We start from the raw sequence: 24650 nt of genomic DNA, 5'->3' as shown, positions 1-24650 counted from the left end.
CTTCAGCCCACCATGACAGGCCACAGCTCATTATTTTAGTGAGAGCTTGCAGACACAGTCTCTCAGTGACTATTCCAAACCATGTCCAGATATCCCCAGAAGTCTTTAGTACTGAAAAAGCAAACCATGGAGGTGTGAATTAATACATATGTTGTCCACATCTCAGCCACCACAAATCACAACCACTGAACAAGACCTGATATGCATTATTTTAGTTGACCTTTGACTAAATGGAGCCAAAGCAAGGTGAATCCAGCCCATAAATACTTCTGACTCAGCCAGCATGCGCAGACTGAAGAAGCTCAGACCTCAAACCTTGAAGGTAAGCACAGCACAGCACTGAATCCCCACAGGTGTTTCACATTAAATAGACAGGAGGGAGGTGTTAACACTGAAGCGATGCTCTGCAATTCAGGCAATCTGTGTTCAATTGCCAGGCTTCCACACACTCTGTAATGCAGCATTGCGTTATCTAGGAAAATTAAAAGACAAGGCACAGGCACCTCACCTGCCTCCAAAGTGTCCTAGTGCTGCAAAATGCATAGGAAAGACTCCTGGTTAAATGGGGTGTTATTCTGCTTTAGTACAGCCCAGCAAGAAATGGACTTGCATCATTTTAATTTTTAACCTTCACGTAGATTCAATTAAGAAAATGTAAGTCACAAACATAAAAAGATACAATTATAATCAAGGTAGCAAGAAAGTGGTACTGTGTTTATCACTGGAACATTTTGGGAGTTATCCTGAAAGAGTTCATACCATTGATCAAAGCATTTCTTTGCATCAGCCTGCTGCAGTAGGCAGATAAAACATAGCTGCACTGTGTGCATAAAATGTCTTCAGATACATAAATCTTAGCAAAGTGGCTTATTATTTTGAGGCAAAACCAGAAAGAATTACACATTGCATTAAATATTTTCTTCTCTGTCCTCTTCTCAACAGTCTGAAAGATCAATTAAAGTGCTTTTCAATAAAACAGGAAGAGAAGCGCTTTCCCTAAATAAATAAATAAATAATGAAGCCACACTTTGCTTTTAGTATGATTTCTAAAGAAAACAAGTGTAATGACTTCAAGATTCCCACAGTGAAAAAGAAGAAAATGTGGAGGGTTTAATCATCCACTTATAAGATAACAAAATAGATTTCTCAGGTTTTAAAAGTCTCTTGCAAAATGTTAAGCATTCATACACAAATATTGGTAACATGCTGCAGCAACCTGAATAGTTTCCCCTGCCCTTGCACAGGAATATGTGCAAGTCCCTCCTCTGCACTAACGTACACGCATTTACGATTTCCACCACTTTTCTCTATGCAAAGAGATCAAAACAAAACCACAAGCAATCATGCTGTGGCTTTTAACAGCTTCCTCCTCCCTCTTATGAAGGTCTTGCTGTCCTCCATATCAGCAAGCTCTCTGTCCAACTACACTGCAACATCTGGAAGCATCAGCATGAGCTCTCTGCACGCTGACCAGTACTGTGACTCACAGCCAAAGCCTCAGCACTGAGAGAGCATCACCGAGTTTAACTGGTCTCCCAGTTATCAACTGTAAAAGGAACTGTGGGAAAGTGGAGAAAGACCATCCCACCAAGCAAACTCAAGAGCTACTTTCTTCTCAGACTGACCTATATCGCGTCTTCACAAGGCAAGGGAGAAACTATTCCCATCAAAACCCCATCTTCTCAGTTTCCAAGGAACACATTTATTACAACGAGGATGGTGAAACAATGGAACAGGTTGCTCAGACAGGAGGTACATACCCTATCCCTGGAAGTGTTCAAGGTCAGGTCGGACAGGGCTCTGAGCAACCTGATCTAGTTGAAGACTTCTCTGCTTATTGCAGGCATGTTGGACAAGATGACCTTTAAAGGTCATTGCTTTAAAGGCCATCCCTTCCAACCCAAACTATTGTATGATTCTCAGTTCTTAAAAAGCAGCAAATCATTAAACCACCACACTGAGATGAACCCAGAGGACCTTTCCAAGCTGTGCTGCTGGACAGCAATTTGGTGGAATTATATCTCCTCTCTTCCACAGCACTGCAGAAGCAGTCAAGTGCTCTTCCACTTTGCCCAGTCAATGCCAAGATGTTGGGCTCACTTCCAGCAATGCAGTCTGGAAAGGAAATCTCAGCTGTGGGCAAAGCTGTGACAGGGCACAATCACAGAATCATAGATTTGTTTAGGTTCAAAAAAACCTTTAAGATCATCAAGTCTAACCATTAACCTATGAGGTCCACCACCAAACCACGTCCCTAAGTACCACATCTGCAGGTCTTTTAAATACCTCCAGGGATGGTCACTCAACCACTTCCCTGGGCAGCCTGTTCCAGGGCTTCACAACCTTTTTGGGGAAGAATTTTTTCCTAATATCCAATCTAAACCTCCTCTGGTGTAATTTGAGGCCATTTGCTCTCATCCTATCATTCGTTACTTACGAGACCGACGCTCGCCTTGCTACAACCTCCTTTCACGTAGTTGTAGAGAGCCATAAAGTCCCCCCTCAACCCCCTTTTCTCCAGGCTGAACAACCCCAGTTACCTCAGCCGCTCCTCAAAAGACTTGTGCTTTAGACCCTTCACCAGCTTTGTTGCCTTTCTTTAGACATGCTCCCACACCTCAATGTCTGTCTTCCAGTGAGGGGCCAGTTTCTCTGGGACAATGCTCTTGGAAACAGTGTCAAAGGCTTTACTAAAGTTCAGAGACAATACCCACAGCCTTTCCCTCATCCACCAGGCAGGTCATCTTGTTATTGTAGGAGGTCAGGTTAGTCAAGCAGGACCTGCCTTTCATAAGCCCATGCTGGCTGGGCCTGGTCACCTCCTTCTCCTGTACGTGCCGAATGAAGGCACTCAGGATGATCTGCTCCATACCCTTCCCTGCCATGGAGGTCAGGCTGACAGGCCTGCAGTTCCCCAGATCCTCCTTCCTGCCCTTCTTCTAGATGGGTGTCACACTGACTAGCCTCCAGTCTTCTGGGACCTCCCCACTCAGCCAGCACTGCTGATAAATGACTGGATTTGGCTTGATGAGCACTTCCACCAGCTCCCTCAGTACCCTCGGGTGGATCCCACCTGGCCCCATAGACTTGTGTGCTATTGTGCTGTATCAGGTCACTCATCACTTCCCCCTGGATTACGGGAGCTTCATTCTATTCCCTGTCTCTGTCTTCCAGCTCAGCAGGCTGGGCAACCTGAGAAAAAACTGGTCTTACTACTAAAGACTGGTGCAAAGGCGGCATTAGGGACCATTCTCCTCACCCTTTGTCACTACGTTACCCCCCGCATCCAATCCAGGATGGAGATTCTCATGCGCTCTCCTTTTGTTGCTAATGTATTTATACAAACTTTTCTTACTGTCTTCTATGGCAGTAGCCAGAGTGAGTTCCAGCTGGGCTTTGGCACTACTCATGTTCTCCCCGCATAACCTCACAACATCCTTACAGCCCCCCTGAGCTGCCTCCCCTTCTTCCAACGGTCACAAACTCTCCTTTTTCCCCTGAGTTCCAGCCAAAGCTCTCTCTGCAGCCAGGCTGGTCTCCTTCCCTGCCCGCTCGCCTTCCCACACGTGGGGACAGCCTGCGCCTGCACCTCTGACATCTCCTCCTTGAGGGACGCTCAGCCTTCCTGGAGCCCTTGGCCCTTCAGAGCTGCCTCCCAAGGGACTCTGTCAGCCAGGCTCCTGGACAGCCCAACGCCTGCCCTGGAGAAGCCCAAGCCGGCAGTTCTGCTGACCCCACTCCTGACTTCTCCGAGAAATGGAAACTCCAGCGTTTTGTGGTCGCTGTGCCCAAGGTGGCCGCCAACCATCACATCGCCCACCAGGCCGCCTCTGCTCACGAGCAACACCTCCACGGACGCCTTCCCTCGCTGGCCCACTCACCCGCTGGGTCAGGGAGCTCTTACACACACTCCAGGGGTCTCCTAGACCCTTTCCTCTCCGCTGCACTGTACTTCCAGCAGACACCTGCTAAGTTCAAGTCCCCCACGACATCCAGGGCTAGCGATTGTGAGACTTCTTGTAGAGTATTTCATCTGCCTCTTCATCCTGGTTGGGTGGTCTGTAACAGACTCCCACCAGGATACCTGCCTGGTTGGCCTTGTCCCCGACTCCTACCATAAACACTCGACCCTATCGTCACCATCTTTAAGCTCCAGACAGTCAAAACACTCCCTAACATACAGGGCTACTGCGCCGCCTCTCCCTCCTTGCCCATCCCTTCAGAAGGGTTTACAGCCATCCCCTGCATCATGCCAGTGTTTTAGTGACAGCAACTATGCCAACATTTTCCAGCTGCACAATGTCTTCCAGGCGCTCCTGTCCGATGCCTCATGCTGTGCGCCTTGATGCAGATGCACTTTGGTGGGGCTATTGATCCTGCCACCTTTTGCTGGGGGAAGAAGCCCCAATTCCTACCTGACCATTCTCAGGCACTTCTATGGTTTCCAACACATCAGTAACCCCTGTGAATTTTCTGCCACACAGATCTCCATCCTCTACCACAACCGAGACATCAGACTGAAGGAACTCACTAGCACATTGTCCCTCAAACATTGGCATGCCATCCCCAGGCATATCTCTTTCGAGCCTGGTTTTATCCCTTTCACCCTTCAAATCTAGTTTAAATCTCTTTCCATGAATGCTGCAAACTCCTGTGCAAAGGTCCTTTTCCTGCTTTGAGACAGGTATACCTCGTCTGTTACCAGTAGGCCTGGTATTGTGTAAACTGGCCAGTGATCAAAAAACCCCAAAATTCAGCCAGTGACACCAGGCTTGGAGCCAGGTATTGATCTGCTGCCTCTTCCTGTTTCTTCCCTCATTGTTCCCTGCAACTGGAAGGATAGAGTAGAACACTGCTTGTGCTCCTGATCCCTTAACCAGTCATTCTCACACCAAAATGTAAAAGAGCTGACAGGAGAGAGAAATCACTGTCCTACTCAATTGAAACCTGAAGGAAGTAACTTGCAATACTAAAAAAAAAAAAAACCTAAAAAAAAAGTCAAAAACAGCACACAAAAAGAAAACCACCAAACCCAAACCCTAAAAAATAAAATCAAAAGCTAAGAGGCAAATAATTCATGTAGGCAATATGCAGTGCCCATACTCTACCCGAATTGTTTAAATTGAAGGTTCATGGTTTAATCAGAACCACTGTAAAAAGAAAAGCTAGGGTCATAAGTACAAGATTTATCTTCAGTAAACAAAACAGGTTTCTCAGTAAGGCATTTTCATTTGAAATATAAAAAAAACAAGTTGCAGTTTGTCAACGGACCAGTAAGGGGAGTTGGTGCCTAGAGCTTTGAGTCAACCACCCATATGCAGTGTTGGGTGGAGAAAACTCAAATAAATATAATTCTGAGGTAGTGACATTGAGAAAACATTGATGACTGCCAGAAGATGCTAGAGGAAGATGGACAGAGAGCACCATGTCCAGAAAACCCACCGACCTGGAAAAGAGAGAGGGCTTGAGTGATACTACAGTGGAGGGGTGGGGAAAGGTCATGTTTTTGCTTGGAAATCAGTCTTCCTCTCCCTGCAAGACTTAATGGAGAATATGTGATGGAGAGCACTTGGAAGGAGGAAGGCAAAGGACAACTGAAATCAAGTCAAGATCGAGCCTGGAATAAGAAAATAAGGACTACATCTCAATGCATATGAGTACAATATTCTGACAGTAGCATGTTTCCCAGAAAAGACTCGGGCCAATTTTTCCAGAGGCCATGAGGAGACATCTAGGAGGGTACCAGATGCCTGGGAGAAGACTTCAGAAAACGGCTAATCAGCCACCTTATCACCGAGCCACAGCACTAGAAACAAATAGCAAAAAATACAAATAAAGATTTACTTTTAAAAGAAAGAAAGAGGAAAAAAAAAAACAACACTATAATCCTCTTGCAAGGAGTGGGATTTAATAATATTATACAGTAACTAAAGAAAATGCCAGCAGTAGGAACTCATTAAGTATTGTATGGGGAACAGCAGCAAAATCACTACTGCGTCTACAGCCATGCTGGGCTCCTCAACAGAAACAGGGCTGCCACCGGCTATGGGGCCGTGGGGAGGTGCACTCAAATACTTAAGTTCCTCTTTCCTGTTAATCTCATTAACCTCGTATTTACTCTGTTGTTGGTGATTACTCAGGATGTTAATGGGCATACTTTCTGCATACTATTTACTGAATGTTACAAATCTGTTTAGCTCTGTATATGAAACAGGGCAGGAACATGCCAATGCTACCCATGCTATGGAAAACAGACATACAGAAATTAAATCCTTTTTAAGGACGTGTTTCAAAGATCATGAGTTCTTGAATAAGAATTAAGTGTAAGATAATCAATTGAGATTCAGATAAATATATAAAAGCCTTCCTTTTTTCTAATTCTAGTATACTTTCTAAAGGATTCTACGAAGGAGAAACAGATACCAAGCCAAAAATACCCAAGAGAAGACTTATTTCCTACTATTAAGCTGGAGTATATGAAACTACTATTCTAACCACGATACAAATTACCGTTAACAGTATTCCAGGTGGGAAAAACAGATGTAGTTTAAGAAAACCATTTCTGCTGATAAAAAAACGCTATAGGTTTTACAGACACAGTCTGTTACACCTTGAAAACTGATACTTTCCCTGACCATCTGTTCCTAGCAGAGCATACCCATTAATACTCGCTTTGGCCAGAAAGCCCAACTCAATGTCAATACACTGTGAGTGTGGGACATCCCAGAGCTTAATGAACCAGCCAAGTCAGGAAAGATCAGCTGTTAGGGGAAGAATTTGGATGGAGCTCACCCAATATTGATCAGTTAAAACAAGGAAACCACCACAAGAGCAGAAGATGCCATCCAGAGGTGAACATACGCAAGCACTGAGCCCACAGCATTCCTGCACACCCAAGTCCAGAGGGTGGGTCTACAAAATAGAGCATCACCTCCAACAAGTTTAAGGGATACGGAGTTGGGGAAAAAGAAGAAAAAAAAAACCAAACAAAAACCACAAAACAAAATAACGTGGAACAGGAAGGATTATCAAGAGAAAGAAAACAGAAAAAAAATCTCACCCACAATTTTATTTCCTTGAGCTGTGGATCCACTAGTTCACCACCACGCAGCAATAGCCTAACAGACCCAAGGCCCGTCTCAGCAGTATCGCCTCTGTTCAGGTAAAAGGAAAATAAATAAAAATCAAAAGTGAAAAGTTCATACAGGTTTTTATCTGCTCTGTTTCCCCCAGTCTGAAGTGCAGGCATTCCCAAGACCAAGGTTTTAGCTGTATCTTTAGCTTTGACTGCCTTTGGTAGTTTTAACACCATGTGAATTTGTTAAAGAAAAATATATGTATTAGGCAAGCTTTGCTTTTGGTCTACACAGTATCTCCTGACAAGGTAAAACATACATAAAAACACCTACCACTTTCAGGGTTCAAAAATTAGGGGATGCTCAGTGAAATACAGCAACTAATTTTCATCTTCTGCAATTCATGATTTCATGTAACTGTCACTACCCCGTGCTTAGTGGTCTCATATTTTATATTCACTCTTAGCCACTTCAGCAGGATATGTCACCATTTTTCCTACATCCCCAACAAAAAGAAAACCCATGCAACTAAAGGGATGGCTGAGCTAGAAGCATGCAACTGGGACAACCAAGTGGACTCAGCACAGAAGAGTAAAATCTTTGCTAGGATAGTGTAACACAAAGCTACACAAAGGACTCATACCTTTTTAACACCAGCCGATCCATTATAAAGCAGTTACCAGAAGACTGAAAAATAATTGTGGTATCTTTATAACTGATTTTTAAATAAATACATAGAAAGAGGAAAAAAAAAAAATTACTTTGGGGAAGATTATTCGTACAAGAGTGCATGTGCACATGCTGTGTATAGAGCAACAGACAGAGATATATTCATATAGAAAAATACACAACTGCATATTTTAGAAGAACATCTGTAAAGATCCAATAGCTTAGACAACTCTGAAGACTCTAGTTAATGATGTAATAAACCCACTTCCCATTTTAACAACTCAAATTTTTTGTCCCAAATTTGGAAACCGATGCTTCAAAAGGTATTTAACATGCTTTTAATGCAATTTATCATGCCTTAATAAAAAATAAAATAGGAAATAAGAAAAATTATGGCTTAGGCAACTCAGGTAGAGGCACTTTTACGCTGTATAAAAAAAGGACATACAAGTATTACGCTGTTTTTACAGCAATTATTCCTCAAAGAAAATACTTTAATCAAACTGTTGAAAATTTTGGTTGGTTGGTTTGTTTTAAGAAGGAGAAGCATCAGCATGCAGGACTCAGTCTTCCAGACTTATCAACAAAGCATTCTAATCCCTCCTTGGGATGGGAGAGTAGAGAATGTCAGATCACATGGGATGACACTGGGGCTGGAGAGAGCAGCAAAGGATGCTCAAAGAGCTCCTGCCCTGAGTTTTCGTACCCTTAGAAAAATCACACAATTACCCATTCTTCTTCTTTGATGAACACAATGTACTACAACACCCTCAGAAGCCAACAGCAGAAGCTCCAACACATGAAAACAAAAAAACCTTTAGAACCTTTAAGTTAAATCACAGCAGTCGGCACCAGCTTTTGATGACAGGGTAAGACAGACATTTCAACTTCAGGATGCTGCCCAGCAACGTCTTGTCATGCTACATCACACAGTGCTCCTTCCTTGTTATTTTCTCTGGCCAAAGGTCAAAATTAATCTTCCCAAGGGACAAGCCTTCCTATAGAAAGAGTGATGAAACTCCCACATCCAACTGCCTCATGAACAATCCACATCTCCGTTGTGAGGACCTTCCAAACATCAAGCCATGCTGTGATTTCTCAAGGAGGCAACCTTCCCTCTTTGTAATCACACAAAGCACGTGCACTTTACCACAGAGACGCAGGACACCTTGTACAGATCCCATTCCTCCTCCAACACAGCTAAGGAGGCATCAATATGAAGTACCACTGTCTACTGGATCACATCTACACATTGAAAACCAAACAGAAAGTCTATGTTTCAACTTCCAACAGTCTTGGGAGCATATTTTCTGGGTTTTGTGGGACACTGGTTTTTGGGGAGTTTTTTTTGTTTCTTTGTTTTTAATCTATTAGAAAATCATAAATCTATTAGATTAAAATCTAATAGAAAAAAAACCTATTGTAAAGCAGAGGTAACGGCTTGGTATACAGCTAAATTACACATCAACCTGCTCTAGCACCAGGACTGCACTTTCCCCTTCTCTGCTGCATGCTCCATCTCAGTGCGTTCAAAGGTCCCAGCAAATTGCAAGCAGCAGAGGATCCCTCCAGCCCTGCCATCACGTCCCCAGGAAAGTCACTCCTTAACAACATGTATTGCTTTCCATGTGTTACCAAGTTCCCATAATTAATTCAAAGAGCAAAACTGAGGGAGTTATAGAGAACAATGCTGGCAGCTGCAGTTAACTACTGTCATCTGATCAATTAACCCTGAAATTTGTAAGGAAAAAAAAAAACAAACAACAACCAATATTAATGTGACTTCGTGCAATTTAAGGTGGGTGGGACAGGGAAGTCAGAAATCTTGCCTCAAGCAATCTCACATGGAGCAATCTTGCTCCAAATGAAAACAACATTATTTGTCCAGCACAGAGAATCCAGAACTGAAATCTCAGGATGCTTATTGCCTCTAAGGTAAGGGCTTCTACCACCTTCATGAGGCCTTGGGTCAAACATTTTTAAACTGCCTCTACAAGCAAAAATCAGTAATTGTTTTAGTTTTTCACAAGTTAAGCCATGACACATCCCACCCTGCCAAGTGGGAACTTGGGTCCTTAAGCAGAGAAACATGGTGGCCCAGTTCTACAGAAGTATCAATATTATGCCCATCTCTCAGAGCACCCAATGGTGCAGGCAGCCCTAGGAGGATGCAAACCAATATTGAAGTTATCTACATGCACTACATTGCACATGAGACTGCTTCACGACCCATCTTCTCCTTATCTCATCCTCCCACCCTTCCCATCCCATGGATGTATCTGTTTTCTTCTCCGAATCAATCCTGTCAGGCTGTTTCTCCACAGCAGGGTCTCTCCTGCTGGACACCACACAAGAATGCAAGAGGGACATGATCTTTGGTTGGCATCTGTAGAAACGGTGCCACTATAGGGAGGAATTAATGACAACTCTGCGACCTGCAGGTTTTGTGTTGGGTTTTTTTAAGCCATCGTGTATATAACTCACATGATGTCAGTACAAGAATATCACACTAAAGATCTGGAACGTAAGGGGCGGGTTCTCCTCGTTTCTATGGTTATAAGCAATTTTAATGACCAACCTAAATAAAAAATCTGGAAGAGAGAGAGAAAGTAGGAAGGAGTGAGGTAGGCGTTTAATTTTGATTGACAAGACATAGCATAACTAGTTAAGATCTGTCAAATGCCTGCTGAGGATCACAAATCCTCAGCACATTGTATGGCAGACAGAATTAGTCTAAATGCATAGCTTTACAAAAAATATTTCTTACCTGGCAAGATCAGAGTTCACCATTTCATTTTCTCCACACAAAGCAGCTAATACCATAACTAACAAAGGAGCCAAGGTAGGAACAGGAAAAATACATGGCTTTTATTATTTATGAGATTTTCAAATGTTAGTATGCTACAATGTGTTAACTTTTGTCCCTAGTCAATATATATATTATATATATATTCATACATTTATATATATGTATATATAGTGTATATTTCTATATACACACATAAATATATATAAAAATGGGCAGCATTCCCAAAACTGTTAACTACCACAACAACAATTTGAAAGGTATTATCAACCTTTCATAGCATCACTTTGGAATCACATCTGCATCACATTAAAAGCTGTACAGAGTAAGCTGATGACTCCTGCGTTAAAGACCTTAAAATAGGAGACTGAATGCAGAAACTTGAACATAGATTGGATGGGAAATATCAGAAATGCAGAGACAATCTGGAGAGACAGAAACACTGGCATGACAGTCAGCTGCGAAGTTTTCTGAAGATATACCACCAAAAAAACAAGGTTTGAGGAAAATTAAGAGCATCCCAACAACGATTCATGGGTGATGTCATCGAGAGAGAAGAACGGTGAGACAGAAACGTGGAGCATTTCAAAGTCAGGAACAGAGATTCATAACCTTGGAGGGAAGAGTCAACATCTCAACAAAGCATAAGGCAGCAAAGAAGGGCCCTGGAAGACATAACCAGCTTAATGCAACAGAGGTACGGGATGTAGCAAAGAACAGACACAACAAAGATTCAAGATGTGCCTGAACCAAGCAAGGAAGATGTTTTTCTTCTACTCACTCAGCACTGTTGAGGACACTGTGATCTTCACAGGGCCATATACTCATGAGACCATCATTTTCTGGGTTTCTATGTACTTTCTTTTAATGTTTTAAAAGGCTCTGCTATTTTATCAAATTTTGTTTGACTGTTAAGGAGGGAAATCTAGGCAAGAGAGGACAGGGCTACGAAGGAGGGAAGTCAACAGATCCTGAGATGCCTGCCAACAGGATCTGCACTTAAACCATGCAGTTTTGGCAAAGAACACCCTCAAAATATGATATTTAAAAGTCTTATGGTGTTGGAACATATAATTAAAGCAAAAGGACACAAGTGAACTAAGAATTGATCAACACCAACTTGTATCAAAGTCAGGAGAACGTGTTCCCACAGTCTCAGCCACCTGGTTCTTCCATGCTACACTGAAAGAAAGAAAAAGTAGCTACCAACTACTTTCATTTCACTGAAGATTATCCCTCTAAAAGCTACAGATCTGTACCAATCTCTGAGAGCTAAAAAAACCCAAAACCAACACAAACAAAACCCTAAACTCCTAAGAAGTTGCCTTGTACTGCCAGTTTCCAATCCTAGAGCAACATATTAATTGTGATACAAACTTTTCTTTCCCCCAGCAATGCCCAGGCTTCACAACAAATGGATAATGAAAACACTTACAAATCAGTATTTCTTGAAGAGCCACAGAACTCACTCCTCAAGAACCGGAATAAATGGAATGACTCAAATCCACTTCCCAACTAGTCACCTCACTGGGGCAAGTCCACTGACCTCGGTCTCTTAAAACTCTTATTTTATAAGTAGTTTAACTAAACCTGTACAACATTTATTCAGCAGTTATACCCTAAACAAGCACAGTAACACTCACACACGAAGTTACTCTTACTCTTACTAACTAAATATCTAAATACTTAAACCATTATACAAAACTTGACAGATTTGGGCACAGATTCATCAATTTCCATCAAAAATTTCAACTGATCTCTTAAGAAGTCAACCAAGACTTCTAAAAAGCCAAAGGCAGTGTGATGTGCAACAAGGAACACCAAGCTCCAGGACACGTTCTCGCACCACTCTGTTGGGCACACTGACTTCACTGAAGTCCAGCCGTGGCCCATTTAACAGGGTGTACAAGTCCAATGCACACCTCAGTTCAGATTATTTAAGTCCCTGAGAAATCACATGCAAGAGAGAAAAGCATTGCGGATGCAGTCTTCCAGCCTTCCTATCCAATGGCTGAGGATGCTGTCATGGTCCACAAGCAAATACATTTGGTCAGCTCTGCCCAGGAAACATCTACTGAATATAACCCATCACCAGCACGCAGGAACTGCTCAGTAACTGTGGCTGTAGTCTAGTTATGAGGTGTGTGAGGGGAGGGAAAGGACCTGAGCTCTTACAAGTGTTCCAAATCATCAAGAACATCTTCAATGCATCAGTTAATGACACAAAGAGACACCACACGTCAAATAAGGTTCAAAAGTAGGATCAAGGATAAAACAGGAGTATTGGGCAAGAATGGGAAAGAAAAGAAGATATGCCAGCGCAGAAGGTACTATCAAGAGGGTAAAACTGCCGCCTGCTTTTCTGTCCTCAAGTATTAAATAGGGCAACATTTGGCTAGTGGTTCCATGGCATGTAATAGTTCCTCTCAGTCTCCCTCAGTGCTTCTTGTACTCACTGAAGCAGGATAACTGCTTTAACCTACCTGAGAACTCGCACAGCCACCCAGTTGTAGCTGCTGAATACAAGCAAGCCTGGCAGCAGAAAGGAGTAGTACCTCTGACAAGTACTGATGGACGCAAGACCAACCTGGCCAGTCACAAAGTAAGAACCATGAAATCACTGCTTTTGTTCTCCTAATTTATTGCTGCTTCCTTCCCAATAGTGCCACCATGAACTCAATAAGCAGGAAAATAAAAAATGAAGTGATTCATATTTTATCCAGTTTCTTATTGCAATATTTGAAACAGCCAAGCCACCTATCACCAGCTTGAAGACAGAAGTCAAACCAGCACTGAGGCAGCTGGCACAAACTCATTTATTACCAGATAATGCGTCCAAACCTCCCAAACCAACTCTGCAGCCATCAAAGCCACCTCTTTCCTGGACAGTGCCCAGGAATGACTTGCAAATGAAATGCAACCAGATTTATTGCTTCTGCAACCCTGGAAATTTAAGTTACAGAGGTGACATTACATTTTGTTTTGCCAATGCTAATCTAATACCTTTTTGAAGGTGCATATGTTTCACCCTGCTGGCTTCCAACACTGAATTACCAGCTCTGCTAAGCTTCAGAATAAATGAGACGAGCGTGCCCTCTGGGCAAAATCCCTTGTTGTAATCTTTATTCAAAACACACTGCTTCGGAGCCTTGCATGCATTGCCAAAAATCGCCTTGAGGTTTGCTCTTAAGATGGCAATTTGCATATCAACATTTTGCTGCAGAGCTTACCCAATGTCCCCGCTATTATTTTAATACTCAACTGTGGGCGGGCCCCTGAGCGACGCAAAGAAATGCACACTAAAAATACTCCTGCTTTCCCCACCGGCTCCACACATGACCACAGCTAACACCGGCTTGGATACAAAACCAGGAGCTATGGCATCCATCTGCCTCTCAAGGAGGATGCATAGGCTCCAAAGTGCTCAAAAAACATGCTATGAAGCAGAAAAGTGCCTCTGCATGGATAGAGGAAGGATGCACACAGCAGCCGGAGGAGGAAGACTGCAGAAAGAGCCAGATTTGCAGTCTAGGAAAGCAGAAGAGGTTTATCCAAGAGCAAGACATACTTGGGAAAACACTTCAAGAGGTAATAAAGCAGGCAAGGGAGGCATTGCCTGGGACATGAATTTAAGATGATACTGAGCAGAGGAAGGGAAAGAAATCTCATGCACACAATAGGAGTGATCCCCAGCAAACGCAAGCACAGCCTGATTCATGCCCCAGAAGGGAGATCCCAGTCCCACTGGCAGCACCACGTCAATGAAAGTGCACGAAAAAACATGGATTGCAGGTTTTTCTGTGCCTTCCTCCCCCTCATCCAGCAAACCCCAGTCTCAGAGGTTGTAATTATTTTTGGCAAGGTGTAAACAGGTCCAGGAAATGAAACTGAAAACCAGAGTTATTTACAAGATGTAATGCAGGGTGCCAGCATCAGAGCCCAGCTACCAAATCAGCAAGTGTAAGGTCACCCCTGTCCCCTTCAGAGAGCAACTTTGCAAAGAGATGTGCAGCCAGCCAGGCAAAACAACCAGCCTCAGTCTGCCCAGAAAGGCAAGTAATGGAAACGGAGCTCAATGAACCACCGGAAAGCATTGCTTCAGACAACTACAAGGGCTTTATCACAGGGCTGGTAAGTTTTGAGATGACATCCATCAAGACAACATCCACCCAGTCCTTAAGTGACCATGACAAATACCTGCCTCTCTAGGCTGTGGGAGAGCAGCAAGAAAGGCATCAGGTCTATAAGTCTTCCTCCACCAAAGCTGTTGTGGAGGGAATCAGCCAAGGGGCTCTATCTGCATGTAAAAGACTGGTGAAGACCACTCATTGCCTTACACTGAAGGCCACCACCTGCTTCCAAGGATTACTGCCCCAACCCAGGAAGAACCACAGACTTTGAAAAGCAATTCGCTTGCAAAAAGGAAAGCTTTATATTCTCACTTTCCTTTCTGCTGGCAGAGAAAAACAGCAAAACTTGAACCTTCCCAGCAAGAGGATATTGCACCCCAATGGGGCTGAAGAAGCCAGCAGCATCTCAAGCCTGAAAAGCAACCACCAAGGAAAACACAAAAGCTCTTCCTGGTCTTACCAGGAGCCAAAGGAAAAGTGATCATAGAATGATAGAAAGGTTTGGGTTGGAAGAGACCTTAAAAGATCATCTAGTTCCAACCCCCTGCCATGGGAACAGGCAACTGCCACCAGACCAGGTTACTCCAAGACCCATCCAGCCTGGCCTTGAACACTGCCAGTTGACGTGGCATCCACAACTTTGGGCAACCTGTTCCAGTGCCTCACCACCCTCACAGTAAAGAATTTCCTCCTATTATCTAATCTAAATCTACCCTCTTTCAGCTCAAAACCATTCCCCCTTGTCCTATCACTACATGCCCTTGTAAAAAGTCCCTCTCCAGCTTTCTTGCAGGCCTCCTTTACAGTCAAAACCAAGAGGTGCAGGAAGGCAGGAGACGAGTGCCCCAGGAACAGGAGGACCTCCAGTGTGCTTTCTGCACACTCTCTTTAGAGTCTCTGTTCAGATGCCTTGCAAACAGGACTAGGACTCACAGCCCTATTAAAAGGATGACAAACACAATGCATTAGGAAAGGAATTGGACCAAGAGAGAAGAGCAAATCTATAGACCTCAGATCCCATGGGACATTTCTATATAGAGAAGGAAACAAAGGTACATCTGAGAAATGTGCAAAGGAAAAAAAAAACCCATAGCAAAAAAAAAAATAAACAACAAACCAGATCTTTGTTTCCATACACAAAGACGACGATATTTACAATAAACTGCAGGTATTTCCATAAATGGGGGAGCGGACAAAACCAAAGTCAGAATTGAAATCTTTTCCATCGCCTTATGTTTGGGGCAAAGGAGAAGAAACCTATCTGTGTGAAGCTTTAAAGATTATAATCAGAAAAATATCTGTAGTGAGTCTGTCAATCTGCTTTTTTTCAAATTCAAAGGAGAGTCAGTCACAGCATCCTGCTTTACTGTAATTGCAGTACTGTTTACACCACTCACTTAAATGCATTTCCAAGGGATCAGTTTTGGCACTTGAGCAGGATAGCAATCCATTATATTTTTAGAAAAACAACCTATACCCATGATGTGATGCATGATCAATACTTAAAGAGGGCTTTGGGAAGCTCACAGTTGTTCTCTATAACAGAAGCGTCAGAAAGCTCAGAGGAGCATTTCTGGAGCTTCAACACCCACATTTTGCCACCTACTTCTGTCTTCAGGCACTTGCAATTAATGGAAGCTGAAGGAGCTTGACACCAAGAAATGGAGCCACTAACATACAATGGCCTCAACACAACTTTAGGCACACCCATTTCAATTTTTTTTTTTTTGTCATTGTTGCTTTATTTATCATTAGTGAAAGCATCCTAGTAAAATGAATTGATTTTTCACAGCCACTACAAATCTGAATAGTTTTACAACATGTACATAACCTGTATGTAAAGCGATGTATGATGGTAAGCAGCAAGATGGGCACACTTCCCTGATCACAGCGATGCTTATTTGCTGATCCTGTCTGCACTGATCCCAACCCTCTGTCCACAGTGGCTTTAGCAGAGACAAACCCAACATCTTTAAGTCTTTAAAACAAAAGGAAAAATATCAGAGCATACAGCAATCAAAAACAAAGGCACTGTTATATATGTTAATTGTACTATATGACCTTACGTACTATATTATAGAAATTAATTGCTATTTAAGAAGTGGTATATTCTTATAAGTTTAATTTCTCATACTTTTTTACTGAGTATCTGCTCCTGGTCACTAACTGAAGCAGAATATTTGATGGGACTGACATTAGGGCCTCTCCAGCAGCGACAGGTACTCAGGTAAGACAGCAGCTGGAGATACATCAGGCTGACAACAGAAGAAAGCAAAACATTTGTGAAAGATAAATCACATCTCAAGCTACTCAACAGTATGTTTCAACTTGTATAAATTAGGTATTTTAGAAATTAGGAGGTTCTCATGAAAGTCTAGAAAGCTGATAGTGTCACAAGGGTTCATAAATCACTTGTTATGCAAGGAAAAAAAAAAAAAAGAGTCAAAAGCTGTATTAAGGTTTAGCTCTTGCTTCACTTTGCAACATGGAAAAGCTCAAGATCTGCAGCTCCCAATAGAAGGATGCAGCTACATGGAAGATGGTAAAAAAACAACTTAGATTGATCCACAGCACCTACTCTTATACAGTCATGTGATTAATTTTTTTTATTATTATTAGCTCGGAATAGAAGATGCAGTTCACTGGAGTAAACTTCAAGTTGCTGTAGCTATTACCATTTAAAAACAACACAAAAAAAAGTTTCCTTTCTCATTAATAAAGATTCCATGGCAAACAGAAGGGACAAAGAGGGATTTTCAATCACTGGTGGGACACTGAACAGTGCCTGCGCACAACCAGCATTTTAAATAAATAATCTGCATTATCCCCCTTCAAATAAATCAAGCCCACATACTGGAAAAGGGAGGCTTCAACAGAACCAATGGCAAAGTTACGCAAACTCAAGGGATCACTGTCTGCAGCTCCCATTTCCAGGCTGATGAAGCGCAATAAATAGCAAACGAAGAAAATCCTTCATGTACAGCGTTACATTAAACAAGGAGTTACCCAGCGAGTCAGCACAGCTCCTGCAGCCTCATCGTCCTTCCCCATCACCAAACAGATGCACAGCAGCATTTTTTCTCCCCTCTCCAAAATTAGAAGAACTTGGAGCATAACGAGCATCTCCAGGCTGGGACATGGGATGCTGCAAAGCATTTGCTAATAATTCAGCTCAAACATAGTTGCAATTATCTACAATTAGTTGCAACCACTGCTCCCTCTGATAAAAAGCCCTTATTTTAGCCACTAATATGTTTTCCAAACAAACTATTCACATTAAAAATTTCAATACTGGTTATCTAACCAAGCACTAAATCCCAAGAGGAAATGCAATGAGAAGTGGTGTGTTTTTTGCATTAAAAACTCTGCAGAGCACAGGCTGGACTTTTCCTACAGTTAGCTTCGCTAAACTTGAAGCCACCGTTGCACAGCTCACAAACCTGGTGAGACATCAGCCACATTTTCCCCAAACAGACCAGGAGAATTTTGCTTCCCCAAGACATCCCAAAACTGGGGCACAAGAGCTGGACAGTGAGCACCATTGCACAAGGACTGTGGTCACAGTCATGAGATGCCACATGCTGGTAAATAAATAAGGGAATTTCAGGGGGAAGAAAAAGAAAACGTAAGAAAAGAAGCATCCATGGCTGTATATGCCTCCACTACAGCCCTCCTGAGCTATCTGCTCATATTAAGTTTTTTTACAAAGCAGCCTTTAATAGCAAGTTTGGGAGTTCACTTGTACTATATTCAAGTCTCTAGCATCTCACACTGCAAGGAAATGGGTTAATTTAAAATTTGGGACACATCACCTCCAAATCTGCCTGTTTTCCATATGCAGAAAAATGGAGGCACCTGCTTCCTCCATGCAGAAGTATCACAAGAAGATTCATTATAAACTGGAAAAAAACAAAGCAGCAAGCTTCAGCAATGAGGATGATCAAAGCCCCTCACAGAAGAAGAAAATACTTTATTTTAAAGAAATAAGGACTATGGCAACCTACAGCACAACAGTGTTAGAATAAAATCATACAGCATGGCTGTCACCTGCACTATTTTGCTCCATGCACCAGATGACAGGAGTCCTACAGGAGAAGGGGGGGGGGGGGGGGGGGGGGGGGGGAACCCTACAAACATGGCCAAGTCATTTAAGACTATAGTCATAATAAAGGTAGGCAGCATGGGAAGAAGCACAAATAAAGTCCCTGATAACCTCAAGGAATAAATAAATAAATATATCACTGTTTTGCAACATGTGGCTTTGCAGCAGGGGCAACAGCAGAACAAGAACAAAACAAACACTACACAATGAGGAGTATAAAACATTTTGCAGTTATTTTGCAGTTATTTCTGCTTTTATTTAGGGAAGAGACAACAGAGACAGGAAAGAAATCACAGCCTAACACCACACAAACATTTACCTTGTTTAAAAAAAAAAAAAAAAAAAAGGTAAAAAGTTAATTTACTAAAAAAAACCCTAAATATAGGTATTGCAGCCCAGTTCGATTTCATTCAAGGAGAAGCTAGAAAATGTTTTGCAGATTTTGTTTGCAGTATCCCAGCAGATGAGCAGCCAACACACCTAAACTGCCCTTGGTAGGTCTTCTCCCCAGAGCTCTGCATCCCAACAAAAGAGCATTAAAACACCTGTGCTGATACAACACTTCTCCTGGTTTTTTGAACCCATCTTCAGCATATTTTTAAAAATGCAACTGATCACCAATGCAATCTTCACTTCCTAATGGTGCTGCCAGCAAAATGGATATGGGAAAAAGCAATAATCCACCCTGCCCTTTTATTTTTAGTTAAGTGCTATTTTTTCCATCATCAGAAACACAGAAGAGCAGAGATGTGCCCATGCTCTACAACAAAGAGATGGCACCTGCCTACTGAATTTCCTGACTAGTGACACTATAAAGAAAAAGAAGTTTTAAATAGAAACTTCCCTGCAAGTGTTAAATGAAATTTAACTCTTTTGCATTATTTTAATCTTACCATCATTTGCAAGGCAAGCAGGAAAAAAAAAACACCAAAAAACAACAAAAAACAACCACAACACAGTAGGATTCTTATCTTGACCATATTCCTTTGGAAACACAGTGTATTATTAAAAATCACAAATAACCTTTCTGACAGTAACTGACACACACTTCTAGCTCCTCTGCAGTAGGGCAACAGCACAAAATTCATATTACTTTTATAGTTTTCTGGGCATTTAACATCAAGTGATGGGCACAAGCTTCCTTCATTCCTTGTAATGCTTAATGCTGCTGCTGGCAATGCCAACCCAAGTTTGAGGACAGATTTTGTATTTGCACGTGTCAAAAAATATGTGTTTTATTCTTTTGCAGCAATTTGAAGGGTTGCTGATGCTGCTGAAGGACAAGCTTTGCAGTATTTCCCCAACAAGCGCTGGCAGGAAGCTCCGACGCTTTGGTTTGCAAGTAAAGTTCATGCTTGAATATCGGGATGAAAATTAGACCAAATGTACCATGCTGTAGACAAACACATCCACTCCCGTGGTCAGGAAGGCACCACCAACCATGTCATGGGTGGAAGGACCAGTCCTCCATCCATCTGGTCTCATGGGTATCAGACCTGGGTGAAAGTCCTCTCCAGTACAAGCAGCCTTTGCCCCGATGATGGTGACTCAAACCCTACATAAGACACAGGCAGAGGCTCCTCCTGCCCACACAAAGCTCTTGGGTGTCACGGATTTCCATGGCCCCCTACAGGACCAGGAACCATCAGAAGGTTCATAAAAAGCCAAGCAAGAGCCACCTACCCACCCCGCCACCCAAACTAGCTGAAGTGTAGGTAGGAGGACAACAAAGATGGGAAAAGTAAATGAGATTTTTTTGAACGCTCTTTCCATTTTCATCTAGCAGAATGTGTTTATGGCACAGGCAGGGAACTGAAAGTATTATTTTTATCCTGATATTATTTACCCTTTCACACTTGCTATTTAAATATCTCTGAATTCCCAGAAGAACCAGCAATTCAAAATACCATTTGATATATATTTATAAGCAAGGGGGAGCACAGACTCATTCATTTTCAGCTTGCCTACTTTTTTTTTTTAAATTAGATTTTAAGTGCTGTAATATCGATGTGCAGATTTATCAAGACACAGAAGTACTATTTCTCTTCCACTCTCAGTAAAGAGTCTCCAGCCCCAGCACAGGCATCTTGCTGTCTGGGAGACCCAGTCACACTGGAGAATCATGTGGTGAGGAGCAAATGATGAGAGGTTTAAAATAATCATTAAAAATAAAAATAAAAATCAGGAGCTGTGAGAAAAGGAATTAAGTTTCTTGCACAAGAGAGGATGGGAATAAAATACTTTGTTATTAAAATCTCTCTTCTACCAGTCTCTGTAGCCAACCTCAGCTAAATAGCTTGCAGTTGTTGCACAAGAGACAGCTCTGCATGCCAGGAAAACTGCAGCAGTACAGGGTTATACTGTGAAACTCCCTTGAACCAAGCAATTGCCAACACCCTTCTAGGACGGAGACATCGCACCCGAAAGCTCGGTTGTGTTTAGGCAAGATGGCAGGAGGAAATGGGGATGGCGATCTCAACCAGGAGCCAGGATTGCAGCAGGATGCATGGTTGCGCTGCTCAACCTCTTCGATGTCCATCAAAGCCACATCAGTGGTGGCTGTGTTAATTTTTAATTGCATTAATACACACAAGCAAACCAATGAGGCAGGAAGCTTTGGAGAAAGCACTAATCATTATTTGTTGCTCAGCTGATGGTGGGCGAGGGGATCAGCACACCATTAGCACCCTGGAAAAGGCCCAGAGACCGACCTGGAGATGGATGAGCAAGGTTATCACAGCTGGAGAAAGAGCAGGAAGGCATCAAGGGGCCAGACAGCAGCTGGCCTGAGTCATCGATGATTTAAAGACCTGAACCATCTGCACTGGCTCCTTAGACCAAGGCGATACAGAGACCAACAAGGCAGGACAGGACATTGCATAGTCACAGCCCCACTGCAAAGGGAAATACCTGCCTGGAAAAAGGGGTAAACACTGGATAAAATACACACCTTATTGCTATTCGATGAAAATAAAAATAAAGGGGGGGGGGGGGGGGGGGGAACCACCCTCCTAGTTCAGTGCAGCCTTCCCAGTGCCAGTCCACACATGACACAGCTAATAAACTTTTAGTATTTAGCAGGACAAAGCACAGAGAGCAATGCAGGAGCGGCCTGGAAACTAGGACCATGCGTGGCAATCAGTTAGCTGAGGGGAATGTGCTCGAGCTTGTAGGTCACGAACCCTGGGAGGACGAGGAGTGTGAATAGACACAACAATTAAACATGATGAGGCATGTTTACAGAGCACAGGGGAGTGGGAGACGGACGGCGCCAAGGAAAGATAACACCTTGCAGTTAATTGATGGTAGTTAACCACCAATCAGGGATTGCCTAGCATGCAAGGCTTAGCTTCAAGAACCAATCTGTTTAAAACGCGCAGCTTCTGAAAGTGTATAAAACCTCGTGCTTCTGTACAATAAATTGACATTTGCTTGCATCAAGCTGCGTCCCGTCTCTTCATTCGCCGCAGAGCAACACTTCAGACCACGGCCCCACGCAAGTGTTATACCCGGGTTTGCAAACAGACAACAGCTTGTTTATGTGGTGCTCTCAGACACCAGATCCATCTCAAGCTGCAAATGTCACGGAACACTTCAAATGCAAACAAGCAGAGGTTTTGCAGCATGGCTTCAGCGTGACGGTGGAAGAATGAAAGCGTGCTTTTAGGTTTCCAAACCCTTTGCTTTTTGATATGCACACAAAGACACTGAGCAGTTCAGTGGAAACACAAGATTTCCCCAGCGAAGTCCACTCCAGCGCCAGATGCTGCAGGTTAATTGTACCACGCAGCTAGGGTGAACTTTTATTAAAAGCTTCAAAGCACAAACACTTTGAAGTACAAAAGCAACAAAAAAAGTTTCTGCAGTCAGGCAAGGACTACTGCAGAAAGCGGCACTTTACACATTTAAAAGTAGTTTTATTTCTTCTCCTTGCATTCGCAAGTCCACCTCACTGACTTATTTATGGCTAAAGCTTCCTGAATTACCTTGGCACGAAAAAAAAAAAAAAAAGTACCTTATACTCTATGTGAGACTAAAACTGAGCCAAATTTAACTACAAAACAGGTCTTAGAGCAGTTCCCAATGTCACCATTGCACTGGAGATCAACACATCAAAGTTTCATTGCGTTAGGCAACCACCAGACAGTGTCACAGTGACTGGCGGTGGCAAAGTGGGCGCAGGGACCTCCCATCTTCGCCCAGTCACTGGCCACCTGGAACACACACTCTGCCCTTGGGAGAGCACAGCACCCTGTGCCAGGCCAGCCCCGTCCCCATGTCACACGCAGACAGACCTGTCCCCAGGCCAGCCCCGTCCCCATGTCACACGCAGACAGACCTGTCCCCAGGCCAGCCCCGTCCCCATGTCACACGCAGACAGACCTGTCCCCAGGCCAGCCCCGTCCCCATATCACACACAGACAGACCTGTCCCCAGGCCAGCCCCGTCCCCATGTCACACACAGACAGACCTGTCCCCAGGCCAGCCCCGTCCCCATGTCACACACAGACAGACCTGTCCCCAGGCCAGCCCCGTCCCCATGTCACACACAGACAGACCTGTCCCCAGGCCAGCCCCGTCCCCATGTCACACACAGACAGACCTGTCCCCAGGCCAGCCCCGTCCCCATGTCACACACAGACCTGTCCCCAGGCCAGCCCCGTCCCCATGTCACACACACACCTGTGCCAGGCCAGCCCCGTCCCCATGTCACAGACAGACCTGTCCCCAGGCCAGCCCCGTCCCCATGTCACACACACACCTGTGCCAGGCCAGCCCCGTCCCCATGTCACACACACACCTGTGCCAGGCCAGCCCCGTCCCCATGTCACACACACACCTGTGCCAGGCCAGCCCTGTCCCCATGTCACACACACACCTGTGCCAGGCCAGCCCTGTCCCCATGTCACACACAGACAGACCTGTGCCAGGCCAGCCCTGTCCCCATGTCACACATAGACCCTGTGCCAGGCCAGCCCTGTCCCCATGTCACACACAGACCCTGTGCCAGCCCAGCCCTGTCCCCATGTCACACACAGACCCTGTCCCCAGGCCCGCACGCCCCCCCACACACATACACACTCGTACCCAGGCCGCCTCCCGCGCAGGGCCACCACGTCCCCAGGTGACACACACGCCCCCAAGGCGGGACCGCCGTGTCCCTCGCACAGTCGCGCGCGCAAGGGGGGGGGGGGGGGGGGGGGGGGGGGGGGAAGGGGGGAGGGGCGGGGAAGGCCCGGCACGCGCCCTCACCTGTCGCCGCGCACCCGTCGCCGCGAGGCTGCGCCCTGCCGCCGGCACCCAAACATCACGTGACCGCTTCGGCCCGCCCCGCCCCGCCCGCCGGAGTCCTCAGCCCGCAGGTGGTGCCGGCCGCGGGCACCACCCCGCACTGCAACTCCCGGCTGGCACCGCGGAGCCGCGTTCCGCCCCCTGTCCGCGGCGGCCAATCCGCGAAGGGGACGGCAAACCCCGCCCACCGCCCTCCCGCCCACCGTCCCTCCGCGCCAGCCCCGCCCGCGCCTCCCTCAGCCCCGCCCGGCTGGGACTGTGGCGGGGTTCGTCCCTCAGCTCCACCGCCCGCTCCACTTCCCCTGACCCTCCCCCTCCCCCCCCCCCCTCCCCCTCCTCCTGCCCTATGTGGGGATGCGCCAGACGCCGTGCGGGATGCCGGGTCCCGCCTTCCTCCTAAAGCCGCGCTCCCCAAGGCGGGCTTCCCTTGCCTGAGGCCCGCCTGTCTGCACCCCCCCTCAGCCGCCTGCACCGCCACGGGTGCCCGGCTGCTCGTCCGCTGCCCGGGCATTCCCCTGCCCAGTCCCCTCCGGCCTGTGAGGTGGCAATGTGCTTCCCCTGCCGTCCTAGCGCCG

The 24650-nt window shown here is 44.7% G+C and overlaps 1 protein-coding gene across 7 annotated transcripts in view; it reads right to left on the bottom strand.

The window, feature by feature from the left end:
• The window catches only part of TSNARE1 (t-SNARE domain containing 1), a 515090-nt gene extending 490704 nt beyond the window's left edge, over positions 1-24386 (bottom strand). For 2 of the 7 annotated variants that reach the window (XM_080380510.1, XM_080380511.1), the window contains exons 1-2: positions 24037-24386; positions 7065-7154 (exon numbers count right to left, since the gene is read on the bottom strand). The gene's annotated coding sequence lies outside the window, so the exon portion shown is untranslated. Of the gene's footprint in view, positions 1-7060; positions 7155-24036 lie in introns of all 7 variants that reach the window. The other 5 variants (XM_080380503.1, XM_080380509.1, XM_080380504.1 and 2 more) reach the window with 4 other exon arrangements.
• Positions 24387-24650: the final 264 nt, after the last annotated feature.

Source organism: Falco punctatus (assembly GCF_963210335.1).
Source record: "Falco punctatus genome assembly, chromosome: 3".
NCBI classification, from domain to species: domain Eukaryota; kingdom Metazoa; phylum Chordata; class Aves; order Falconiformes; family Falconidae; genus Falco; species Falco punctatus.
Note: the sequence above shows the minus strand (reverse complement) of the source record. Positions and strands in the feature narration are given on the sequence as shown.